Raw genomic sequence first — 17,775 nt, 5'->3', positions numbered from 1 at the left:
AACCAGAAGGGTTTGGGGGAGACGCTGTTTCCCCTAGCCCCCGCTGGCATAACAAGGAGTAATGGGCACAAGTTGATGGAGAGGAGGTACAGATTGGACATCCGAAAAAACTACTTCACAGTTAGGGCGGCTAGGAGCTGGAACCAACTTCCAAGGGAGGTGGTGCTGGCCCCTACCCTGGGGATCTTTAAGAAGAGGCTGGATACCTACCTGGCTGGACTCATTTGAGTCCCGTTTTTTGTTTAGGGTTCTTTTGTTATTCTCCCGCCCTGGCGGGGGGTCGGGCTAGAAGATCTATTAGGTCCCTTCCAACCCTAAAACTATGAAACTATGAAACTATGAATGGTGGATGCTCTTACCCCTTTCTGGCCACAAATGGCGTCAAGCAGGGCTGTGTGCTCACACCTGTCCTCTTCAGTATGGTATTCTCTGCCATGCTGTCAGATGCCTTCCAAGACAACCTTGGTATGGGGATCAGGTACCGTTTTGACGGAGACATCTTCAACCTGCGCAGGCTCCAAGCAAGCTCCAAAGTCCAGATAGCCATGCTTTGCAACTTCCTTTTCACTGATGACTGTGCATTATGCGCAGGCTCACAGGCTGACATGCCTGTCCATGGACCTATTCTCCATGGGCCTATTCTCGTCAGGTTATGACAAGAATAGGACTCACTATTAACACAAAGAAGACTGAAGTGATGTTTCAACCTGTGCCTGGCATAACACCCCAGGAACCACACATCTCAGTTAAAGGCCAACAACTGCCAATGGTCAATAAGTTTGTCTATCTAGACAGTGTGCTCTCCTGTGCTGTCCACATCGACGACGAAGTCAACGTGAGACTAGCGAAAGCTAGCGTGGCCTTCAGTGGGCTCCATCAGTCAGTCTGGAACCACAGAGGCATTGGAACGTCAACAAAATTGGAGGTACACAAAGACCCTCCTCTATGGCCTGGGAAACCTGGACCGTTTACCAGCATCATGTCCAGAAACTAAACCACTTCCACCTGTGCTGCCTATGAAAAATACTAAAGATCAAGTGGCAGTGTCAGGTTTGACCTAGAAACCACTACACATAGCCCAAGCAAAAGTCTCTGTTATGTAACTAATGCCCAACTGCAATGATAAGGAGAAGACAGTCTTAGATAAAGGAGGCTTGACAAAAACAGAATTAGTGGACTAGGGCAAAGAACTGATTTAAATATTAAGATTCACACCCCTAGGTGGGGAGAAAGTATGCTAATGAAACATACATGTATGGAAATGAGATACATAGCTAAAACACAGGTATAGAGACATGCTCAGTAAAGAACTCCTTGCGTCACTCCCTTATAACCAATTAGCAAAAAGAATGCTTATGAAGGTCCAAATACTCCTGTATAAAAGATGCTCATAATTAAGACTCTGTGTGCTTGTTACGTGAAATTATTCCGCTTGCACCTTGTATTGCTAGCAATAAATCTTTATACTTTCACCCCTGGTATCTTTATTGGCTTTTGCATACCGGGCACGATCCCAGACTTGAGCTGGGGCTCAACAGCAGGACAAGATTCTGGACACTGATGGGCTTGGAAGATCAGATCTCCCCAGCATTCACACTCTACTGAAACTGGCACAGCTAAGATGGGCTGGCCACCTTTCAAGAATGCCCGACTCTCATCTGCCAAAGAAAATCTTCTATGGTGAGCTGTCAAATGGAGTATGCTTTCAGGGCACACCAAAGAAGTGGTGGAAAGACACTCTAAAGGTGTCCCTAAAGAGTTTCAGCATTAACCTGGAGTCATGGAAGCAAATCCTGGAGTTCATCAGTCCAGACCAGAGCATTGGCTTTCAAACAGCAATGCACAGCAGAAGCAATGAAGGAACGTGTGGCCAGCAAAACTAAAAACCCCTCATACCCGGTCGTCATTGCTGTCCTGCCCCTGCTGCAGCAGATTGTTTAAGGCAAATATCGGGCTCATAAGTCACCTAAATACCCTCACGACTTAGCCTCCACCCCCCTCCCCTTTCTCTTTCCTCTCTCTTTTCTCCTTTTTTCTTTTTTTTTTCTCCTTTTCTCTTTTCTCCCTCCCTGTTTCTTTCACATTTCTTTTCTCTCCCCCCTCCCCACCGCTGGATGCAGGTTTTTCTCTCTTCTCCCCACCTGTCCCCCAACTCCAGATGCAGTCATCTTCACCCGCGAAGAACAACAACACAGACAAGAGACCTGCTGAAGCTTGCAAAAAAGGCGTTTAAGAGGGGACACGATAGGAGTCTTCAAATACCTGAAGAACTGTCATAAAGAAGAGAGAAAACACTTTGTCTCTTGCTGCAGAGAGTAGGATGCACACCAATGGCTTGAAGCTGCAGCAAAGTATGTTTTGATTGGATCTCAGGAAAAACTGCAGTGGAATAAATGCCCAGGGAAATTGTGGATTCTCCATCAGTGGAGATATTTAAAAAGGGGTTGGACAGCCATTGGTAGGAGATGATCTAGACATAGCAATGCCTGTATGGGGATTGTCCAGGCTTCTGGGCTTTGCTGGTTGCCCCCTACCCCTGCTTTCTGCTCCATGTGTCAGGGGAGTCTTAAGCCTTCTTCAGAGGCACTGGGTGCTGGCTCCAGCCCAGGCTGGGGGTGAGGACTGGGCTGTGCCAATGCTCCTGCTGGGACTCAAATCCAGAGGTCCCTGGGAAGAGGGTCTTGCCCCTCTGCTCAGCATCAGACCAATGCCATATTTGAGGTCAGGAAGGAATTTTCCTTCATGCTTAGACTGGTGCAGACTGGGGCCATTTTGCCTTCCTCTGTAGTCGGGGCCATGGCTTCTACCTGGGATCTCTTGAGAGTATATTATCAACTTTTTATAGAAGCAGGACACTGGCCAGCATGGTCCCCCTGCTTTACCTGTGGCAGATGCAGTTCTGACATTTTGTGTTGTGTCATGGTTAATGGTAATTTTACTAAAAGGTTAGATGATGGATTTGTCTGGGATGGTTTGGGCAGGACTGATCGTGCCTCAGGCATTGGACTGGATGTGACCTCTGTAGCTCCCTTCCAGCCCTACCCTGCTGCCTCCCTGGGGCTCATGTCTGGGATGTGACTGAGAAGATCCCCAAACTCATCCAGCCCTCTGACCACCATCCCATGCTATTCATCCACGTGGGCACAAATGATACAGTTCAGAGCAATCCCAGACAGGTCACGAGTAACTAGAGGGCTCTGGGGACTGGGCTTAAAGATTTGGAGGCTCAGGTAGTTTTTTCCTTGATCCTCCCGGTTATGGGTCACGGGCCATGGAGGCAAAGGTGCATCGGTGAGGTGAACACAAGACTCCAGCGATGGTGCCATTACAAGGGGTTTGGCTTCTTTGACCACAGTCAGCACTTCAGTGAGAGAGGTAGCGAACTGTTGGGAAGAGATGGCCTCCACCTCACCTGGAAAGGAAAGAAGCTCTTCTCAGCCAGAATGGCTGACCTACTTGACAGGGCTTTAAACTAAGATCACTGGGGCACGGGGTCAATTAAGTTCTAGCCCAGGTCATGCCAATCACAGTAGTAACAGCTTGGGTAGTGTGGAAGTGCACGTGCCTATCCCGTGAGGCACATCTTAACATGTCCACATGGCCTTACCATCTCGGTTCTTTTATGAGTGGACAGCTTGCTTCTAGCATCTTACAACTGGAACTTGGGTAAAGGCAACCACCCTTTCCTGCCACGACTTGATCTTCTGTGCAGTTTTGGAGGAGATCTTATTCCCCATGTGCGCTGTCCTTAGCCAGCCCTGGCGCTGTCATGTGGGGCTCTGCCTCCCCCACACTCTGCCTTACGCCAATCTTTAAGCTCTCCAAAAGATGTTATGGGTTCACAGGCTATAATTCTGTATCGTGCCTTCTGAGGTAGGTAACGTATATAAAACAAAAACAATACGGAACTCAAATATCACTCCGGGACTTAGTCCCTCTTTCTAGTCCTCTAGCCCAGAGTTGGACCACCACAGTCCTTGGCTTGCAAAAACTCCTTTGTATTTTAGGGTTTGCAGTAGAAACCATCCCCTGTGAGCCAGTTTGGTCCACTGTACTCATGGTTCTTCTCTATCTTCTTTTCTAGGTTCAGCATCCCCAGTCAAGTCCCAATCTTCCATCCCTGATGGCCAGGACCAAGCTGGGGGTAATTCTTTTGACTCTTCTGAGCCACCTCACTGGGTTTGCTGCCGGCTGGCTGCCTTCAACTATTCATCCCTCCCAGGGCTTCCAGACCTCACTTCCAGTCCTCTGGTCTCTCTGGGTCAGGCTCCTTTTAACTCTCGCTTGGGTTCAGGCCCTTTATGTGCTGGCGGCACACACTTATGTAGCACAACCACGCCAGTGCTGGTGTTTCCCCGGTGCTCACCTTATCCCCCGGTGCTGCTTTTCATTGCTGTCCCACTGCCTTGTGCCAACTCAGCAGGTAAGGTCCTTCTTTATTCTCTTCTACACCATCACAGATAGCCCAAGGGAACCCACTCTGACAACAGCCCAAGGAAAGGTCACGTCCCATCACACAAGGAAGCCTAGGGCTTCCCTGACAGACTCAACTGCATGTACACAAATACCAGGAACTTGAGAAACAAGCCAGAGGAACTCACCCTTCTCTTATGCAATAAAGATTACAATCTCAGGGATAACGGAGACCTGGTGGGGCTCCACCTATGACTGGTCTGTGGGTATAGAAGGCTATACCCTGTACAGGAGAGACCATGTTAGGAAGAGGGGCAGGGGTGTAGCTCTCTACATCAAGGAGCAGTATGCCTCCCTACAAACTGGATTCACTAACCAAGAAGGGTGCCTTGAGACCCCCTAGGTTAAAATACAGGGAGAGCATGGGGAAGGGGAAATAACTGTAGGCATCTAGTACAGATTCCCAACCAAGAAGAACTGGATCAATAATTCAATAGGGAACTGACTGAGGCCGCACGCTCCCGATGCATGATTGTCATGGGGGACTTCAAAAAACTACTTCACAGTCAGGGCGGCTAGGAGCTGGAACCAACTTCCAAGGGAGGTGGTGCTGGCCCCTACCCTGGGGATCTTTAAGAAGAGGCTGGATACTTACCTGGCTGGACTCATTTGAGTCCCGTTTTTGTTTTTAGGGTGAGTGGTTTTGTTTGTGTTTTTTGGGTTGTTCTCCCGCCCTGGCGGGGGGTCGGGCTAGAAGATCTATTAGGTCCCTTCCGACCCTGAAACTATGAAACTATGAAACTATGAAACTTCCCTGACATGCTCTGGGAAGAGCACACGGCCAAATCTGGCCAGTTGCATAGCTTTCTCACCTGCATTGATGACCTCTACCTAACACAGGAGATCCGTGGGCTGACTAGAAGAGAGGCATTGCTGGATCTAGTTCTGGCTAAAGAGGATGATCTGGTGAGCAATCTGAGGATTGAGGGGAACTTGGTGACAGCGACCATGAACTGATCATCTTCTCCATTCAATGCAGGGTGGGCAAATCCCTCAGTAAAACAGAAATCCTGAACTTTGGGAAGGCTGACTTTCACAAACTCAGGAGACTGGTTGGTCAGGCACTAATAGACCATGGGCCCTTGGGAAGAGGAGTCCACAAGGAATGGTTATTCCTTAAGAACTCAATCCTAGAAGCGCAAGGGAAGTCCATCCTGTCCCACAGAAAATGCAGTCAGCAGGCAGTAAAGCCCCCTTGGCTAAACAGGAAACTGTTGGACCTCCTGAAACGTAAAAGAGAAGCCTATACCAAATGGAAAATGGGAATCATCACCAAGGAGGACTATTCAGCACTTGCCCACACCAGTAGAAAGCAATTCAGAATAGCCAAGGCAGACACTGAACTCAGACTATCTGTCAGAATCAAGGACAACAAAAAGTCCTTCTTCAGATATGTGGGAAGTCCAGTTTTGAGCCCTCCAGTTCAGGAGGGATGTGGATAAACTCATAGTTTCATAGTTTCATAGTAGCTAAGGTCAGCAGGGACCTGAACAGATCATCTGATCATCTAGCCTGACCCCTGCCACAGGCAGGAATGAATGCTGGGTTCACAAGACCCCAGACAGGTGATCGTCCAACCTCCTCTTGAATTTGCCCAAGGTAGGGGCGAGGACCACTTCCCTGGGAAGTTGGTTCCAGATTTTGGCCACCCTAACTGTAAAATATTGCCTTCTGATCTCCAACCTAAACCTATTCTCCATCAAGAGAGTCCAGAGGAGAGCCACCCATATGATCAAAGGCCAAGAGAGAAAACCTTACAAGGAGAGGCTGAGGGACACGGGACTCTTCAGCCAGGAGAAGAGAAGGCTCCCGGGGGACTTGGTGGCAGCCTATAAGTACATAAGGGGAGTGCATCAGGACCTGGGAGAACAGTTGTTCACTACAGCTCCCCAAGGCATAACAAAGTCCAACAGCCACAAACTCCTAGAAGGCCAATTTAGATTGAACGTAAGGAAAAACTGCTTCACGGTCCGAGGGTCCAGAGTCTGGAACAGACTCCCCCTGGAGGTGGTGCAAGCACCTATTCTGGACTCATTCAAAAGGCGCTTGGATGTTTATCTTTCTGGGATCATTTGATCCCCGCAGACTTCCTGCCTATGGCAGGGGGGGCTGGACTCGATCTCGCGAGGTCCCTTCCAGACCCTAAAGTCTATGAAATCTATGAGTCGACTTCTCACTTCTCTAAGACAATCTAGCATTTGAAAGCTTGTCTAACACTATCCCAATGATACAGCTGGTCCAGTAGAAGAGATCACCCTAAGAAATCCTTGCCAGCCTCTTGCATCATGTTTAATTAATACAAGCCTGTGTAAGAAGACATGATAAAAAGGGAAGTCTGGAGTGGTTTAAAGGCATCAAAATTAATGAACTAAAGCATTCACAGATGAATAAACAGTACTTCATGGGGCTTCCCCACAGGCCAGGAAGAGTGAACTCTGTACCCTACTGCTAATTTGCTTGAATCAAGCATCACGTTTTCTAAGAAATGGAAAAGTTGTACTCCGCCCGTCTCCCCCCTCTTCCTCCGTGCTCTGAACTCCTCTCCCTTTGATTTCCTGAACTTTGAAGGGATGGGGAGGGGCTGTGACACCACAGGCATTTACCCCTTGTTTGGGATACAGGCTCCAGATCATTTTAGCACCTTTGCCAGAAATGTATTGCAGGTGACCTCCACACTCAGGTCCTGGCAAGGCTCCATCCAGCCAACTTCATGCTCCGATACCCTCCCTTTCCAGAGGTCTGTCCTTCCAGAATGGAGAACTGCTTCTGATAAAACTATTTTCAGTTTCAACCAAATCAACCCATGATCTCTCTGCCCAAGCCTACTTTCTCTGTTACTGCTACGTGATCTCATCCACCACCAAGACCAAGTCCCAAGCAGCTTCGCCTCTTGTTGGTTCAGTAACTGTTTAAAGAAGGAATCTGTCAACACTCACACCCGGGATCCCTCGGTCCTACCAACATTAGCAGTATTTACTCCCAACTCAGCTGGAAGGTCAAAGTCCCCCTTGATGACACAATTCCTGGCAGCTCTTCTGTGTTATGACATTACAGAGTCTCTGTCTGGATCCTACCTTAGCATCTGCACCCAGCCCCTTCCCTGAACTGCCCCTGCCTGTCCGCGCTGTGTCCAGGCAAGGTGGCTATTTCACCAGGTACTTACCCAACACAAGAGTGCCCAGATTCCCGGTGTCCTGGGTATGGAGCTATCGCCAGCCAACTGACTACAGCAAAGCTCACTTCTCTTTGCATATCTTCTGTCCTGAGGAAGAGGAAGGAAATGGCTTTTGCTTTCACACTGGGGTTTCCTCCTACCCACCCACTGAAGAAGGCAACATCTTTGCCTTGACTCAGGGTGTTGAGATAGGCAGGGAAAGCAGAGGCCTTACTCAGCACTGACTCACAGCCAGGGCAGGACAACTGCATCCTCAGCCGGGTGCGCTGACAGGGGCACAAGGACCAGGGTAGCTCTGATCCCCACTTAGAGCTGCCCACAGGCACAAGGATGGGGACCTCAGATTAGCCCCATTCTGGCTCAAATACAAACCAGACTCCACACAGCAGGCCTCAGCCCAGCTGATGAAAATTGTCTCAGCTCCGCTGTTATCACTGCATTTCTTTCCCCAGCTGAGGACCTGTCGCAGGGTTCCCTGGTCTTTCTGCAGGCTCCAGCATTCAGCAGCCCACTCTGGACAAGATCTCACTTTTGCTCTCCCAACCACCCCAACACTCACCCACCCACACTCCCCAGCTCCCCTGCCCCTCACTGTGCAGCTATAACAGCACTAGCTCTATCCAGAACCTTGTGGGCTGGATCCTGCCCTTATCCACAGGGGAATCACACCGCTGTTAGCCCAAGGCATCATGCTGAGTAAAGGCCTAGATGGGAAACAAACAGGCAATGACACCAGTCAGTGTTTGTCCCTAATCTCAGTGCCCCCAGCTGCAGTGCATGGATTGCTGGGTCTGTAACAACAATTCCCAGCTGGTCTCTAGGGGCACTTGTACATGTGAGGACTTGCCCATGTACACATGACGAAAATTGCCATTTGGTTAGCATAACCGCATCACCATGTACATGTGCACGAGGTCTGGTTGTCTCAAATTGTCCCACATCATGGCAAACTAGACTAGCTCCCAAAGCATTTTAGTTTGATTGTGGCAAGTTGTCCCATTGTGGACAAAAAAAGATCTGTCATGTGTACATCTCATGTACATATCAACTCACCAAATTATGTGTCCTGAGCCCCCTTGCCCACCAGGTGCTGCTACATTTCACAAGTACTTGCAGGTAATTTGAAGTGTGATTTGCAGGTATTCTGTGTAATGAATGCTTTAACACACCAGGTATAGCTGCAGGGCCCAACATGGATCAATCTTCTGCTGACCTCTTTTTTTAGATCATTAATTTAATTTAATAAATATTTAAAAGAAACCTTTTTGTGTTAGTTGTCTCCAGTTTCACTGTATTGACAGCTAGGGTGTGTTGGAGACTTGAAGACTGGAGTGCTTGAACTATGCCAGGCATCCAGGAGCACAGTCACATTGAGTACAACCACATTACAAGCCCCCCACTTTTTACAGAAGACGGCCTCACCAGTAAAAATGTGTGGTTGCTCAGCAGCACACTTCAGTGCCTGGACCCCAAATTCAGGCTTTGGTGGCTGTGTGTGTTAGTTTCCACACTCCCCAATTTTTTGACTGGTCCCATTATCACTGCCACAGCTAGGCACCAGACCCCAAGACTAAAATCCCACTCCCAGTTTTGGAGTGCTCCATGCAGGGGCCTGGGCTCAGAAATGACAAAGGCTCTGGAGCTACCAGATGTTGAACTTAAATATTAGAGGTCAGATAATGGATTTGTACAGGACGGTTTGCACAGGGCTGATCCTGCCTCAGGCAGGGGTTGGACTAGATGTGACTCTGCAGCTCCCTTCCAGCCCCGCTGCTCTGGGATTCTATGATTCTCTGGAAACTGCGCCCAGCGGTGCCTAGAGCTGCGAACGCTGTGCTGTTAGCCACCCAAACTACGTGGTTCCCTGCTCTTTCAAGGCTTCTTCTCCAGCCCCGCAATGTCTGGGCCGTAAAAAAGCGTCAAACATATCTGGCTCTATGAGATCAGCGCTGGGGGCTGCTGATGAATCCGACCTGCTGCTATGCAAATAGTGGGATTCTCTGGGGTGCAGAGAGGAGCTGCAGCTGATGGTGTGGGGGGAGCCCCAGGTTGTTCTCAAAGCATCTGCCAGATTCTGAGGGGAACTTGCAGAAAATGAATACGTCCACTTCCCCCTCTCTTCCTCTAACTGCACAGGGTGGGGAAATGCAAAGTTTGAGTCTAAGAGTGAGAAACCATCTCCAAACATCAGCCCAGTGGTGTAAGTCAGTTGTTCAAACACTCCAAGCCTTCCCCCTCCCTTACGCTCCCCAGCACAACCCCAGCTGTAATGTGGCCTTGCCCCAGCAGCAGGGACAGCCCCTAGAGCAGGGTCTGATGGGGGAACCAGCTCAGCCAGGCCAGGGCATGAGCCAGCATGGTATCTCCTCCCTCCATGGTGGCCATGAAATCTCCTCTCCTTCTGGACCAGCTCAGGGGGCATCAGAAAATCCATTCAGGAGAGTTCTCTGCTCTGCAGGTGCACTGACTCCACCAGCTCCTGCCCCAAGAGCATGGAGCAGAAACCTCCTGGCTTCACTCAACAAGGCCCCATGCTCCAGCCTGACAGCTCCTACCAGCAGGCACCATGCCCCTCCGTATTCCCAGGAGATCTGAGCTGCTTGTGCCTGAGCTTCAGGCACTTGCATCTCTGCTGGACCAAGGACAGAGCAGGGAGGAACAACAGGACATGGACTGGGCAGTGGACACCATCCAGCCCTTGGCCGCATCCCCAACCCCTGGCCTCCACTCTTAAGTCACATGGGAGCTCCAGGCAAGTGCCCCCATGGTGAGAACAGGGAAACAAGCACATTTCCTGGAAGGCAATCCTATTCCCCATCCTTTCTGCTGAGACAACAGGAGGCCTGGATGCCCACTGGACACCTCAGGGCAGCGGACCATGACCTGGGCAATATGAGTGGAGCTCTACTTCCCAAACACAGATGAGATAACAAGTGTGACTAATAAGGATAGGGCTCAGATATCCCCAGCTGGTGGGCTTCTTCGCCAAACCGGCACTGAACCAAACAGTAACATGATGTTGGACTTGGATCTGGAATGCAATGAGGACAGGCCACAGCAGCACAGGAGCCAGAGACATCAGGACCAGCTGGCAAGTTTGAGTGCAAGGGGAGCTTACCCAGTCACTTCCTCTCTGTGTAGCTTGCTGCAGGGAAGCAGGTGAAGGAGGACGAGGGAACGTTCCCCGGGACACAGCAGCGGAAGAAGGATCTTGCAGGAAATGAACAAGGTGGTTGAAAAATGTTGCAGTGCCAAAGCCCCTGCACCTGCCAGTCCTTCCTCTGCCTGCTCCTGCACCAGGGCTGCCCAGGCACGACGCTGACCCCTGAGGCCTCCACCCAGGTTCTGGCCTGGCTTTGCAGTAAGCACAGCCTGTACATCCATGCCAGAGACAGCCAAGTGCGGGGGGCTTCCAGTGTGAGAGTACTGTAAGATACATAGCTGGTTGGATAACTGCACTCAGCAAGCAGTTCTCAATGCCTCAGTATCTAGATGGGAGAAGATATCCAGTGCAGTTTTGTTTAATATCTCATTAAAGAGGTGGATGATGGCATTGAGTACTTTCTTAGCGAATTTTGAGACAACACCAAGCTGGGTGGAGATGCAGACGCTCTAGTGGGTAGAACTAGACTCCAGAATGACCTGGATAGACCGGAGAAATGGTCCACAATCAACCGGATGAGATTCACCAAGGACAAGTACAAGGTCCTGCAACTGATACAGAATAACCACATGCACAAATATGGATGGGTGAATGAGCGGCTGGGCTGCCGTCCTGCAGAGAAGGACCTGGGGGTTAGGTGGAACAAAAGCTGAATATGAGCCAACGATGTCTTTTGTTGCAAATAAACAAACAAACAAAAACAACAAAATCCACCCCCCAAATCAACACCATCCTGAGTTGTATTAACAAGAGACCACAGAAATTCCCCAGCACCTGGCAGCCCCTCTACTCTAATCTCCTGCCCCAATCCGGATCTTCCACCCCTATAGGAGAAAAATACAAATACAAAAAGAGGGACCCCTAGCTGGGTGGCAGCACTATGGAGAAGGATCTGGGAGTCTCAAAAGATCACAGACTCAATCCAAGTCTGCTGTGTAATGCAGGTGTACAAAAAGCAAATACAGTTTTGGGATGCATGAACAGAGGGTGATAGTTGATGGAAGTCAATCGTCATGGTGCGCTGTGACCAGTGGGGTCCCTCAAGGCTCTGTCCTTGGGCCTATACTATTCAACATCTTCATTAATGATGTGGACATTGGTATCAGAAGCGGACTTCCCAAGTTCGCCGACGACACCAAACTTTGGAGTAAAGCATCCACACCGGAGGACAGGAGGGCGATCCAGGCTGACCTTAACAGACTCATGAAATGGGTGGATGAGAACCTGATGGTGTTTAACACTGAAAAATGCAAGGTTCTCCACCTTGCGGGGAAAAACCTGCAGCATCCTTATAGGCTTGGCAGTGCGACGCTGGCTAGCACTATGGGTGAAAGGGACTTGGGGGTCATGACTGACCACAAGACGAACATGAGCCTTCAATGTGATGCTGCAGCTAGTAAAGTGAGGAAAATGCTGGCTTGCATCCATAGATGCTTCTCAACCAAATCCCAGGACGCCACTCTCCCCTTGTACTCAGCCTTGGTGAGGCCGCAGCTGGAATACTGCGTCCAGTTTTGGGCTCCACAATTCAAAAAGGATGTGGAGAAGCTTGAGAGAGTGCAGATGAGAGCCACACGCATGATCAGAGTTCAGGAAAACAGACCTTATGATGAGAGGCTAAGAGCTACGGGGCTCTTCAGCCTGGAAAAGCGTAGGTTTTCTATAAGTTTATCAGAGGTGCTGGCCAGGATTTGGGGGAACGTCTGTTCACCAGTGCACCCCAAGGGATGACAAGGTCAAATGGTCTCAAACTCCTCCATGACCGTTTCAGGCTGGACATAAGAAAGAACTTCTTTACTGTCCGAGGCCCCAAGGTCTGGAACAGCCTGCCACCGGAGGTGGCTCAAGCACCTACTTTGAATGCCTTCAAGAGAAATTTGGACATTTATCTTGCTGGGATCCTATGACCCCTGCTGATTTCCTGCCCCTGGGGCAGGGGGCTAGACTCGATGATCTTCCGAGGTCCCTTCCAGCCCTAATGTCTATGAAATCTATGAAACAGGAACATTAGGTGCAAGACACAGGACGCGATGGCGCCTCTCTACTTGGTACTAGTTAGGCCTCATCTAGAGCAGTGTCTGCAATTCTGGGGTCCTCATTTTTAAAAGGACATGGAGAAGTTAAAGAGGGTCCAGAGGTGGAAGACAAAGATGATGATGGGCATGCAAAACAAATCATAGGAGGAGAGGCTAAAGGAGCTGGGCATGTTCGCTTGTGGAAAAGGTGCTTAAGAGGGGACATGACAGCAGTCTTCAAATAGTTGAATGGCTGCCATAAAGAAGAGGTAGAGCACCTTTCCTCTCTTGCTGCAGAGAGGAGGGCACAAATCAAAGGCTTAAAGTTACAGCAAAGTAGGTTTAGATTGGATAGCCAGAAAAACTTCTGCACTATTAGAGGAGGGAGGAAGTGGAATAGGCACCAGAGAAGGGGTGGACTCTCCATCACTGGAGATATTCAAGAAGGGGTTGGAGACAACTGGTCAGAGATGATCTAGGTGTAGCAATACCTGTGTTTTACTATGGGGATGTCCCAGGCTTCTGGGCTTTGCTGGTTGCCCCTTGCCCTGCTTTCTGGTACAGGTGCCAGGGATTTTTTAGGGGTTTAGGTTGTAGCCGTGTTGGTCTAAGGACATAGGCAGACAAGTTCCTTGGGTGAATTTGATATCTTTTATTAGACCAACTGGAATAGTTGGAGAATAGTTATTAAGCAAGCTTTCCGGTTCAAAAACCCTTCGTCAGGCTAAGGAGGTTTCAGCAGTCGGTGTGTGCTCTTCCTGGATGGAATGAAAAGTAAACAAGCCAGGGGCTGGGCTGGGCTGGGCTGGGCTGGGCTGGGGAGTCAGTTGCCAGGCAGATTATAGTGTATCAAAAATCCAATGTCTATGTTTAGTCCAGGGGTTTAGGTTGTAGCCGTGTTGGTCTGAGGACATAGGCAGACAAGGTTCCTTGGGTGAATTTGATATCTTTTATTAGACCAACCCAAATGGTTAGTCCATGATCTCTAGTATCCAGCAGGTTGATGAAATGGAGCTCATAGGTTCGTCTCTGGGAACTGTTGTGTAAGTTTCCCTTGAGGATCAGGACTGAGAGATTGGAGAGAGAGTGGCCCTCCTGTGAGAAATGTGCCCCCACCGGTAATAGGGTATTTCTGTCATTGATAGATGTCCAGTGTGCGTTCATTCTGGTGCGCAGTTGTTGTTTGGTCTCTCCTACATATCTTCCATCAGGGCATTTGGGGCATTGGATGAAGTATATTACATTCCTGGAGGTGCAGCTGTAAGATCCTGGGATGCTGATGGCTGTGTTGTGGGGTGTAGTAATAGTGGGGGTGGTATGGGCCAGGACCCCACTATCCCACTCTCTAAACCCAGTTTACCTTGGAGTCACCCTTGATCGCATCCTCTCATACAAAGGTATCATGAAGACAAAAGCAAAGGTGATCACCCAGAACATTTTATATAAGCTCGCCAACTCAAAATGGGGAGCTAGCACCTCATCTGTCCCAACCACTGCTCTGGATCTCAGCTTCTCTGCTGAGAAGCCTAGCTATGCATGCCCTGTATAAGAGAGGTTCGTACACGCTAAGCACCTTGATCCCATCTGAATGATAGGTGTTGATGCATCACGGGATGTCTGAAGCCTGCCAGCCTAAATGGTGTGCACTTGCTGGCTGCTATCGCTTGGTCTGACATAAGAACAGCAGTGGCCAGAAGGACACAATGACCGAGACAAAGTGAAGCTGTGAGACACCCACCGTGACCATCCTACAAATGTCTGAAGTCATGGCAGGAGCTTCTTCACCAGAACCCAACCCCTTGATGCCACACCCAAGGAGACAGGGCTACAGATGTGGAATGAGAGACTGAAGAAAATACCCGACAGGGGGAAAATGGACACTCCAGAAGCCAAGTCCTTTACCAGGGGCTGATGAACCGCGGCAAAGGTGGCGATGTCTCAACCACCTATGTACCGGAGTTGGACGCTCCAAGGAACTGGTGGAGAAGTGGAGCTACACCATGGATTTAACCATTTGTGACTGCAGCACAGAGCCTCAGACTATGCAACACCTGCTGCAATGCTGCTGCTTGAAGGCACATGTACAATGAAAGACTTTGCAAAGTACAGCAAACAAGCATAAGCACGTGTAACAAAATGATCAAACGTGATGTAGAGACATGAGACAAAGAAGTCATTTGGAGCTGGATCCAAGAGTTTTTGGAGGTTCCCAGGGATGAAACATGTATGCAAAGGATCCTGATTGCAGTGAGGATCCCCAAGACCCTTGGCCAGGTTGGACAAGGTTTCCCTAGCGACAAAGCGTGACGTTTTGAATTTCCAGGTTCAGAGCTGGTGGTTTCAGAGCAACGGGGACTGGGCAGCGGGGAGTAGCAACAGTGGTGGATGCAGTGATTTGATGGCTTATTATAACCTACCTGATTCCTGGTAATCTCAATGCTAATGACCCTCACTCCTTTTAATGGCTTTGATTCCATTAATCAAGTTATTCTTTCTTTTGCAGTTCTGCTGTCTTTCAGCTATTCCTGGTAACCTTTCTCTTCTGTTTCACAGGTGTTAACGATCCGCTCTCCTCGTTAACGGTCTTGATGTTCTACTAATAAAGCTATCCTTTCTTCTGCACACCTGCTATTACTTAGCCATGCCTGGTAATATCTCTCTTCTGTTCCACAGCTCTGCAGACTAGGTTTAGTCCTAGCTAAAAACCTTAACTCAGGTGTGATCATATTAACTGAAGTGAACATTAACTCAGTGTCAGGAATCAGAGCAGCGGCGGGTCAGCTGCTTGCTGACTCCCGGAGCCGGGCAGTAAACCTTTTGCCTCAACAGGCGGGTAGTGATGGATGGAGTGGAATTAACCAGGCACAGACACGTGTAGGTTACAGGAGTTTGTTTACTTACGTCGCCTCAATAGCGACCACGACACAGGCGAGCCTTTGTTCCGTTACAGCTTCGGTTACGGAGTTGAGTCTACACATTCAGGTTACAGCAAAGTAATGACAGACGTGGCGCCGGAACGCTCGGGCTAGCAAGACTTTTCTACGTCAATATTTTCCGATGATGGGGAGTTTATTGGGAATTGATCAGGTTCCCAAATCTCTCTCTCTGGCGACATGAACACAGGTGTTTCTGCTCAGAAATCCCCAGAGCTCTCCGCCTTGGGCGGAAACCGTTAAACTATTTATAGGCAGAGGTGTTTGACAGAGATACCCAATCGTGAACCGTTATATGGAATTTTTAATTTTTTGGCAGGTAGCAGCTCTTTGTCTCCTCAAGTTACAAGGTAGTGGGTTAGGTTTTTCTACCTGTTACATGTGCGCTACGTGTAAGGAGCTTACGCTTATTTTTTGACCAATTATATATAGTTTTCCCTAGCATTTTATTTCAGCTGACCAATTATCTACAGTTCTCCCTCCGGGTTTTATTGCAGGGATTTATGGCAGGGCTATCCCCTTTCACTCTGACCAGTCTTAAGTTTCGTTTCTCGTTTGTGACGTGGGCATAAATTATATACAGCTCTTGCTTGGATTTTTTTCTCAGGAACTTCTGGACAGAGATTTCTTTAACCCTTAATTGACTGCTGTGTGCATCTCTTACTAGTGACATGGGCACTGATTAATTTGGTTGTGACACTCAGGTGTGGAAATCACTGACTGGGAAGTGTTGGGTACACTGGAAAGATGCTCAAGGTTAGACGGTGTTTTACGAATCTGAATAAGACATACATTTAACTCTAATGACTACAGGACTAATAAAACAATATATTATCCCTAGCTTGGTGTGTTTTTTAAACTTAATATATAAGCTAGCAAATGAGTGTGTTCCAATAAAATCATGTTCATTTTTGCTTGGATCTTAACTGAATACTACAGCCCTCGGCCCCTAGAGCTGTGGTTTTTCAACCTTTTTTTATTTGTGGACCCCTAAAAAATTCTGTATGGAGGCGCATACCCTTTCAATGGTAAGTGTGGGTCTTCACATAGTTTTGATTGATCACAGTCATCTTTTGCGGACCCTTGAAACATAGTCTGCAGGGGTCCACAGACCACAGGTTGAAAGCCACTGCCCTAATATATTAGTAAAGCTTCTAGTTTCCTTTTACTTGGGGGAAAATGTATGTCATGTTCTGCGTGACATTACACTGCACCGTCTACTCCCCCTGTTCAAAATGATCTGCTAATGGCAAAGAGGATATGCAGATTCAAAGAGGGGAGGCCCCTGCCAGCTGCTAGCTTAGGGAGCTCCATGCTCTGCCTCTGACAGCATGAAGCCTCTTACCTTTGCCTCCACTGCCACCCTGTGGCCCATCAAAATTGCCACCAGCATTGTTGTGGCTGCTTCGGCGCTGGCCTGAGCAGCTACAGAACCAGATCACTAAAGGAAACCAGATTACAGTCTTCTCCACAGCTCGGGAATAAACAGGGCAGCGCAGCTTGAAATGGCACCTTCGCTGGGGTCACCAAACCCAGCAAGAACCTGGCGGGAGCCTAGTATCCCTCACCAGGGCTACCCGGAGGTAAAAGCGCTCGAACCTCTGAGAAGGCACCCAAGTTTCCTTGGGGATATTTCATATTGAGTTTAGACCCAGACTCTCTGGCCTCGACAGAAGCTGGTTTCTCAGGATGTTCTCCTTTTTAAGCTGGGGCCGATCACAGCAAACCAGCCACACAGCTGCACATAACCGTCCTGCGGAAAATTCAACTTTTCTAAGCTCTGTGTATTCAGATTGCCCTGAAAGCCAGCGGGCGGGGGGTTGCACTAAAAACCATTTGAGAGCGCTGCCCAAACCTTGGCTTGTTTGTGGCCTAAAATGGCAGGGATCAAGGCAAACAAGTGTCCGCGGAGGCCTGGTCCGGGAAGGACATTTCTTCAAAGGAATTTCTCTGGGGTACAATAAAGCCAGAGGGAGAACTTGAGTGTGTCGGGCAAGCACCTGGAGAAGTCGAGCA

The sequence above is a fragment of the Alligator sinensis genome, unplaced genomic scaffold (genome assembly GCF_000455745.1).
Source record: "Alligator sinensis unplaced genomic scaffold, ASM45574v1 scaffold463_1, whole genome shotgun sequence".
NCBI classification, from domain to species: domain Eukaryota; kingdom Metazoa; phylum Chordata; order Crocodylia; family Alligatoridae; genus Alligator; species Alligator sinensis.
This window is presented reverse-complemented; position numbering follows the sequence as displayed.